The following is a 10,148-nucleotide window of genomic DNA, read 5'->3' on the forward strand; positions in this document are numbered from 1 at the left end:
CAACTACTGAAGCCCATGCGCCTAGAACCCATGCTCCGCAAGAGAAAAGCCACCACGATGAGAAGCCCTCACACCGCAAGGAAGAGTAGCTCCCACTCGCCACAACTGGAGAAAGCCCACGCTCAGCAATGAAGACCCAACGCAGCCAAGAAAAAAAAAAAAAAAAGACTACAGCAAACCTTTCTCTAGACCTTGGTTAACCTTACTTCTTACAGTATCTCCTGGATTTGTTTCTCAAATTCTCTCCAAGAACATTTTTTTAAAATATTTATTTATTTGGTTGTAAGGGCTCCTTAGCTGCAGCTCGCCGGCTCCTTAGTTGTGGCATGCAAACTCTTAGCTGCAGCATATGGGATCTAGTTCTCAGACCAGGGATCACTGTGATCCTAACCCCACAGGTCTGGGCCATGACCCCAGATTTCTGCAACGAGTGGCCAGGGGAAAACTGAACCAAAGTGATGGTGGAGGGGAAACAAAAGCAGAATTTAAACTGCTTTTTTTTTTTTTTTTGCGGTACGCGGGCCTCTCACTGTTGTGGCCTCTCCCGTTGCGGAGCGCAGGCTCCGGACGCGCAGGCTCAGCGACCATGGCTCAAGGGCCTACCCATTCTGCGGCATGTGGGACCTTCCCGGACCGGGGCACGAAGCCGTGTCCCCTGCATAGGCAGGCGGACTCTCAACCACTGTGCCACCAGGGAAGCCCTAAACTGCTTTTTACTAATTTATCCTTTCGTAGCCCTACCGGCTACCCTCTGTCTCAGGCTATACACACATGCTTGTATGTATGCACACCAATTAAAAATAGTATTTCCACAACCTACTGAATGGGAGAAAATATATGCAAATTATATGACCAATAAGGGGGTAATATCCAAAATATTTAAACAGCTCATACAACTCAGCATCAAAAAAACAAACAACCCAATTTTTAAATGGGCAGAAGACCTGAATAGACATTCTTCCAAAGAGGACATGTACATGCCATGTGAAAACATGCTCAGCATCGTTAATTATCAGAAAAATTCAGGAACTTCCCTAGCGGTCCAGTGACTAAGACTCCGTGCTCCCAATGCAGGGGGCCTGGATTCGATCCCTGGTCAGGGAACTAGATCCCGCATGTTGCAACTAAAGATTCCACATGCAGCAACTAAGATCATTGGCACAGCTAAATAAATAAATAAATGAATATTTTTTTCAAAAAAGAAAAATGCAAATCAAAACCACAATGAGACATCACCTCACACCTGTTAAAATGTCATCAAAAAGAGCACAAATACCAAATGCTGGCAAGAATGTGGAGAAAAGGGAACCCTCCTACACTGTTGGCGAGAATTTAAATTGGTGCAACCACTATGGAGAATAGTATGGAGGCTTCTCAAAGAACTAAAAATAGAACTACCATATGACCCAGCAATTCCACTCTTGGGTATATATCTGAAAACAACGAAAACACTAATTTGAAAAGATACATGCACCCCAATGTTCGTAGCAGCATTATTTACAATTGCCAAGGTATAGAAGTAACCTAACTGTCCATCAACAGATCAATGGATTAAAAAAAGATGTGGTTTATATATACAATGGAATACTACTCAGCCATTAAAAAAATGAAAGTTTGCCATTTGCAACAGCATGGATGGACTTAGACGGTATTATGGTAAGTGACATAAGTCAGACAGAGAAAGACCAATACTGTATTATATCACTTATATGTGGAATCTAAAAAATACAACAAACTAGTGCATATAACAATAAAGAAACATGCTCATAGATATAGAGAACACACTAGTGGTTACGAGTGGCAGAGGGGTTTCTCCCTTTTCTCTTGGTTCCTTATCTTCTATATCTGTTTCAGCTAGAGTCTCTTCAGGTGTTGACCTGGGGGAAGAAGCAGCAGCTCATGCCATTTTGCCATTTTAGTAAGAAGTAGAAGCACATGTTTAACCTTGATTCCAAACTTGGATTAAGGTAAGTTCCTCAAAATTAAACATAGCATGCCATATGACCTTCAATTCCACTGCAAGGTATATACTCAAAAGAATTGAAAACATATGTTCACACAAAAAATCATACTCAAATGTTCACAGCGATACTATTAATAGCCAAAAAGTGGTAACAGGTGTTCATTGGATGAATGAATAAACAAAATGTGGTTTATCCATACAATGGGATATGATTCAACCATAAGAATGAATGAAGTTCTGATACAATGTGGATGACCTTGAAAACATTATGCTAAATAAGAGAAGCCACAGAAAGCCATATAGTGTATGATTCCATTTATATGAAACATTGACTAGGCAAATCCATAGAAACAGAAACTAGACAAGTAGTTGCCAGGGGCTGGAGAAAGGGAGAATGGGAGTAACTCTTCATGGGTTCAAGGTTTCTCTTTGGGGTGATGGAAATCTGGAATTAAATAGTATAGTGATGGTTGCAAAATCTTGTGACTACTAAAACCCACTGAAATGCATACTTTAAAAGGGTGAATTTCACGGTATGTGAATCATGTCTCAAAAGTACAAACTATTTTCACTTATAAATGGAAACACAAATATGTAAATAAAATATTAGTTAAGCAAATAAAAGTTAGACACTATAGTATAGCAGTTAAGAGTGTCGACTCTAGAGCCAGGCTGCCTGCTACACCCCTTGTTCCACCCCTTCCTGAGTGAACTTCAGCAAATCTTTTAACTTCCCTGTGCTTCAGTTTCCCCATCTGACAAATGGGTATAATATGCCTACCTCAAAGGGTTGTCATGAGGATTAAATGCAAAAAAAAATTAAGTAGCTAGAACTGTCCTTGTCACATAGTGTTCAATAAAGTTTGCCTATAATTATAATAAAAAATAATACATCTTAGGGCTTCCCTGGTGGCGCAGTGGTTGAGAGTCTGCCTGCCGATGCAGGGGACGCGGGTTCGTGCCCCGGTCCGGGAAGATCCCACATGCCGCGGAGCGGCTGGGCCTGTGAGCCATGGCTGCTGAGCCTGCGCGTCCGGAGCCTGTGCTCCGCAACGGGAGAGGCCACAACAGTGAGAGGCCCGTGTACCGCAAAAAAAATAAAATAAATAATAATAATAATACATCTTGGGAATTCCCTGGTGGTCCAGCGGCTAGGACTCCATACTTTCACTGCCGAAGGCCCAGGTTCAATCCCTAGTCAGGGAACTAAGATCCTGTAAGCCATGCAACACAGCCAAAAAAAATAAAACAAAACATCTTGATCAAGTAGGATTAACCCCACAGAAAAAAGCATGGGTCAATATTTTTTAAATCTATTGATGTAATTATTTTTTAATTTATTTATTTTTGGCTGCATTGGGTCTTGATTGCTGCGCGAGGGCTTTTTTCTAGTTGCGGTGCGGGGGGGCTACTCTTCATTGTGGTGCGAGGGTTTCTCATTGTGGTGGCTTCTCTTGTTGCAGAGCACAGGCTCTAGGCACGTGGGCTTCAGTAGTTGCGGCACGCGGGCTTAGTAGCTGTGGCTCATGGGCTCTAGAGCCCAGGCTCAGTAGTTGTGGTGCATGGGCTTAGTTGCTCCACGGCATGTGGGATCTTCCCAGACCAGGGCTCGAACCCATGTCCCCTGCATTGGCAGGCAGATTCTTAACCACTGCACCACCAGGGAAGCCCTATTGATGTAATTTTATATTAATAGATTAATGCTGAAAAACACAAGATTCTTTCAATTGAATTTGGAAAAAAGGCACTTTATAAAGTTCACCTTATTATTACAATAATTTTTAAACTCAGCAACCTCAACTTGGTAAAGATTTTATACCAACAATTTACAGCAAATATTACATTTAATTGAGGCTTCTTAGTGTGTTGCTTTTAGACTCGGAACAAGACCAGGTTGCCCAATCACCACTACTGTTTAACATATTACCGGAGGTCTGGTCAATGCTGTAAGGAAAGAAAAAAGACTGAAGAGACATGTTTTAGGTGGAGTAACTCAAAACTATACAGATGTCAACTCTCCCCAATGATCTACAAATTAATTGCAATCTCAAAAATAATTCTAGATTAAAGATCTACAAGTAAAGTTCCACCTTGAAAAGGCTTTGTGACGAAGGGAGACTAACCTTATCAGATACTAAAATACACTACAAAACCATAGGAATAAAATATATTGAACACATTTTTGTTCAAGAACAAACAGACCAATGAAATAAAATCCAGGTAGATATGAGAACTTAGTATACAAGAAAGGTGGTACCACAATCAATGTGGAAGGGGTGGTTTATTTTGTACGTGGAGGTGGGAAAACTGACTCACAGTAAACGTGATATACAAAGGTAGGCTCAAAATGGTATAAAGACCTGAATGTGAAAGGCAAAAGTCTTGAGTTAAAAGGAGAATCTATTTCACCTAGGAGTCGTTAAGTATTCCTTAAATAAAATTTAAATTGAAAGCCAAACTATTTTGATCACATTAAAATTAAGGATTTCTATTCAAAGCATGATATAATGGACAGAGTTTAAAGATGGAATACAGAGTGGAAGAAGATATTTGTAATAATTAAAACTGACAATGACTAAACAAACTAGAATTCCTGCAAATTAGCATTGGCAAAGGATATATGAGCAGACAATTTACAGAAAAGTTAAAGTGAAAGGCTAACAAGCAAATGAAGAGATGCTCAAGCTTATTAGTCATCAGAAAAATGCAAATTAGAACCATGGTGAGATCCCACTTCATACTATTAGAGTAGCAAAAAGTAAAAAGGCAGATAATCTGAATGCTGTCAAGGACAGAGGCATATAGGACCTCAGGTCTGCAGCCATTTTAGGGATCAAAATATCTGAACTTGATCAGATTAAAGATAAGCACATCCTACGATACATCAATTCTCTTCCTATCTTATATTCCAAAGAAATGTTTACAATGGTCCTAACAGAACTTGTACAAGAATGTTCATCACGGCCTTGCTTGTGTTTTCAGAGATGATGAGGCACAAAGTGTCCATCACTGGGGGAAGGGAAGGATGAAATGGGACAGATGCACTCAATGGAGTGTTAGGCTTTGGTACACAGAGCACTAGGAATGGATCTTTGAAGCATACTGTTATGGAAAAAAAATTTTTTAAGTAAGAAACACAGTCCCCAAACAACCCAGTCAAAAAATGGGCCAAAGGTCTAAATAGACATTTCTCCAAAGAAGAGATACAACTGGACAAGAGGCACATGAAAAGATGCTCAACATCACTAATATTAGAGAAATGCAAATAAAAACTACTATGAGGTATCACCTCACATCTGTTAGAATGGCCATCATCAACTATAAATAGCAAATGCTGGAGGGGGTGTGGAGAAAAGGGAACCTTCCTACACTGTTGGTAGCAATGTAAATTGGTGCAGCCACTATAGAGAACAGTATGGAGCTCCCTTAAAAAACTAAAACTAGAGCTACCATATGACCCAGCAGTTCCACTCCTGGGCATATATCCAGAGAAAAACGTAATTGGAAAGGATACATGCACCCCGTGTTCATTGCAGCACTATTTACAATAACCAGGACATGGAAGCAACCTAAATGTCCATTGACAGATGAATGGATAAAGAAGATGTGGTACAGGGGCTTCCCTGGTGGCTCAGTGGTTAGGAGTCTGCCAGCCAATGCAGGGGACATGGGTTCGAGTCCTGGCCCGGGAAGATCCCACATGCTGCAGAGCAATGAAACCCAGGTGCCACAACTAAAGCCTGCACTCTAGAGCCTGCGAGTCACAACTACTGAAGCCCGTGTGCCCTAGAGCCTGTGATCCTCAACAAGAGAAGCCACCGTAATGAGAAGCCCACGCACCGCAAGGAAGAGTAGCCCCTGCTTGCTGCAACTAGTGAAAGCCCATGCGCAGCAACGAAGACCCAACGCAGCCAAAAAAAAAAAAGAAAAGAAGATGTGGTTCATATATACAGTGGAATATTACTCAGCCATAAAAATGAACAAAATAATGCCATTTGTAGTGAGCGACATGATGGACTTAGAAATTGTTATACTGAGTGAAGAAAGTCAGAGAAAAACAAATATCATAGGATATCACTTAAATGAGGAATCTAAAAAAATGGTACAAATGAACTTATTTACAGAACAGAAATTGAGTCACAGATGCAGAAAACAAACTTATGGTTACCAAAGGGGAAAGGGGCAGGGGAGGGATAAATTGGGAAATTGGGGATGACATATACACACTACTATATATAAAATAGATAACTAACAAGAACCCACTGTGTAGCACAGGGAACTCTATTCAATACTCTGTAATGACCTATATAGGAATAAAATCTAAAAAAGAGTGGAGATATATATATGTATAACTGACACACTTTGCTGTACAGCAGAAACTAACACAACATGGTAAATCAACTACACTCCAATAAAAAAAAAAAATTAAAAATAAAGAAACACCGTCTCATTCTCATAAGTTAAACTCAAACACACAAAGGTACTGTTATTAAAACATTATTGAGGGCTTCCCTGGTGGAGCAGTGGTTGAGAGTCTGCCTGCCGATGCAGGGGACACGGGTTCATGTCCCGGTCTGGGAGGATCCCACATGTCCCAGAGCGGCTGGGCCTGTGAGCCATGGCTGCTGAGCCTGCGCGTCTGGAGCCTGTGCTCCGCAACGGGAGAGGCCACAGCAGTGAGAGGCCCGTGTACCACAAAAAAAAAAAAATATTGAAATTTATAATAATACTTAATTATAATTCCAAGGATTAACTAAATTATTGTCCTTGAGGGGAGAGGAAGGAAAATGGGATTGGAAATGAGGGAAAGAGAGATGTTATTCTGGTAGCAGTGGGACACTGTATAATAAAGGGGCAGGAATGTAAATGAGGTGAGAAGTGTGATGGGGAAAGCTCTGCTATCAATTCTGTACTTAGATCTCTTCAACGGTTTCCAGATAGGCAAGTGAAAAATTTGACCCTGGGCCTTTGGGTAGAATGATCACATGCCAGTTTGCTGGCAAAAAATCTTGGTTTATACTCAAGATATCCCAGAAAATAATGCCTCCTTTCACTCCTGGTTGGGATGATAAATTATGGTCACCATACTTTTGGGATATATCAGTGAATAAGCAAATGTCTTTGCCCTCAGGGAGCTTACACTCTACTCTGGAGAGAAAGACAATAAACAATAGACTTAGTAAATTATGTATTTCATTAGAGAGTAAAAGTGACAAGGAAAAATAAAACATAGATTAAGGTAAGAGAAAAAAAGATTTAGAGGACTCAAATGTGCTGAGGGTGGGGGTAGGGCACACAGATTGCAGCATTTAAAAAGGGTCCCAGGGCTTCCCTGGCAGCACAGTGGTTGAGAATCCGCCTGCCAATGCAGAGGACGTGGGTTCGAGCCCTGGTCCGGGAAGATCCCACATGCCGCAGAGCAACTAAGCCTGCGCACCAAAACTACTGAGCCTGCACGCCTAGAGCCCGAGCTCTGCAATAAGAGAAGCCACCGCAATGAGAAGCCCACGCACCATAACGAAAAGTAGCCTCCGCTTGCCACAACTAGAGAAAGCCCAGGCGCAGCAACAAAGACCCAACAACGAAGACCCAACGCAGCCAAAAATAAATAAGTAAATATACTTAAAAAATAAATAGATAAAAATAAAAATAATAAAAAGGGTCCTCAGGGTAGATAAGCCACATTGAGAAGGTGACATGTGAACAAACACTTGAGGGAGGTCAGGGAGTTGGCCAAGCCGACACCTGGAGGGAAGAGCAATCTAGGCAATGGGGACAGCCAGCTCTCGCAAAGGCCCTGGCGTAGGAACAGAAAGAGCAAGGGATAGAGAAGAAAGAGTAGGAGAGGAGGTCTGGCCTAAGAGGCCACGGTGAACACTGAGATGAGGAGCCATTGCAGGATATTGAGCAGGGCCTCCACGTGATGTGACTTATGTTTCTATAAAAGATCACTCTGGCTGTTGCCTCAGGAATAGACTGAGCGGGGGCAAGGATAGAAGCACAGAGACCTACTTGGAGGCTGTTTACAGTGAACCTAAAAAAGAGATGATGGCAGCTCAGACAAAAGTGGCATCAGTGGAAGTGCTAAGAAGAGGCTGGCTTCTGGCTCCTTCTTGAAGGTAGAGTTAATAGGATTTCCTAAATAAAGGAATGAGGCAGGGGAGGGTGAAAGAAAAGAGAGGAATTAAAGAAGGTAGCATAGCAAGGGGGGTGGTCATGGTGATGAGACGGTTCTCCCTGGATTTAGGCAATAAGGAATAAAGGTGTGCATTTTCTGTAGAGAATATAAAATAATAAAATGGGCTAGATGTTGGTCTGCTGTTTGTTATCATCATGCACCAGCAATTTTAAGCAATGTCTAAAAAGTTATAAAATACTCCCTCTCCACCACAGCACACCACTGCATTGCCTGTCCCACTCTCCATCCCCACCTTTTGTATACCACTAAGATCACTTGAGGATTTGGAGGCCTGAGTACTGGAAAGGTGCCCTCAATTTTGCAGAGGAAGGCTATGGAATGAGGAATTTGGGGGAGCAGAGGGAGAGATTAGGAGTTCAGTTCTGAACATTAAAAAAAAATATTTATTTGGCTGCATTGGGTCTTAGTTGCGGCATGCAGGATCTTTGTTGCAACACATGGGCTTCTCTCTAGTTGTGGCGCCTGGGCTTAGCTGACCCTGCCATATGGGATCTTAATTCCCTGACCAAGATGGAACCCGCGTCCTCTGCATTGGAAGGCGGATTCTTAACTACTGGACCACCAGGGAAGTCCCAGTTTTGAACATTTTAAATTTGAGATATCTATTCAACTTTCAAGCAGATTCAAGCAGTATGTGACTAGACAGATGAATAAATTTGGAGTTCAGGAAAGAGGTCTGGGCTAGAAATATAAATTTGGAAGTTGCTGGCATACAAATGGAATTTAAACTATGAAACTGGACGAGATTGGCAAGGGGGTGCAAGTAGGGAGAGAAGAGAACAGGATCAAATTTTGAGATGCAGAGCACTCCTACATTAAGAGGTCTGGGAGAAGGGGAGGAATCCACAAGGAGACAGAGAAGAGATGGGAGGTAGATAATGTGGAGTCCTGGAAACCAAGACAAATAAGCGTATCGAGGAGGAGGAGGGAATTTAACAAAATGGAGGTCACTGGTGACCTTGGCCAAGCAGTTTCAATGGAATCCTGGGGCCAAAACCAGATTGGAGTAGGATTAAAAGAGAATGAGAGGAGAGGAATTAAAGATAGTGAAGAGACAAGACATAACTCTTTGGAGGACGTTGGCAGGAAGGTAGAGTGAAGAGAAGTTTCTTTTAAGATGGTAGAAGTAGAATGTTTGTAAACTGATGGGAATGATCCAGTAGAGAGCAAAAGTGGGTAATGTAGAGAAAGAGGAAGATCAATGGAACAATGTCCTCAAGACTAGTGACTTGGGTGATTGGCTTTAGGTGGGAACACGAAAGTTCATCTACTGTAGCTAATAGGAAGCATGTATGTAGGTTTAGAGTTTGAAATTGCCATTGTTTCTCGACCATTTCTTTAACTAAATCTGCACCATGAAGTCAAAACACATGGGCCAAAATTTTATATTCAAACATAGAAAAATGTCATCAGGTACCTAGTAAGTGCTCAGGGAATGATAGATATAATAATATTATTATTCCTAGCTCTTTATTTTCAGCAGACTCAAGTCTCTCCCCACTGGCTCAACTCAATCTCTCTCTTCCCCTTCGTAGCCAAAATACTTGAAACAGTTGTCGACATAAAGATTCTGCTTCTTTGCCTTTCCTTCATCCTTCAACCATCAAAATCTTGCTTCACTCTCACCACTCCAACTAAAATCTCTTAATGCTAAATCCAGTAAATATGGCTCATTCCTCATTCTCCCTGATCTCTCATTTGACCCTGATGACTATGCCCTACTTGAAACTTTCTCTTTTCTTGCTTCCAGTAATACCACCCTCTTCTGGGGTGCACCTTCTACCCTTAGACCCACTACTTTTCACTTCCTTCCTGGGTTTATATCCCTTGCTATGTAATGGGCATTGGTGGCTTGTGCATACACAGGCTCCACTTCCCCTTCGACTGAGAAGAATAGATCCATTTTCCTGTGGGGAACCATCCTTCCACCTATCTTGGTTCAAGGGACACCAATTCCACCCCCAAGACAAGAGAAAGCTTATGACC

This window comes from Neophocaena asiaeorientalis, unplaced genomic scaffold (genome assembly GCF_003031525.2).
Source record: "Neophocaena asiaeorientalis asiaeorientalis breed wild unplaced genomic scaffold, Neophocaena_asiaeorientalis_V1.1 scaffold79, whole genome shotgun sequence".
Lineage (NCBI taxonomy): Eukaryota > Metazoa > Chordata > Mammalia > Artiodactyla > Phocoenidae > Neophocaena > Neophocaena asiaeorientalis.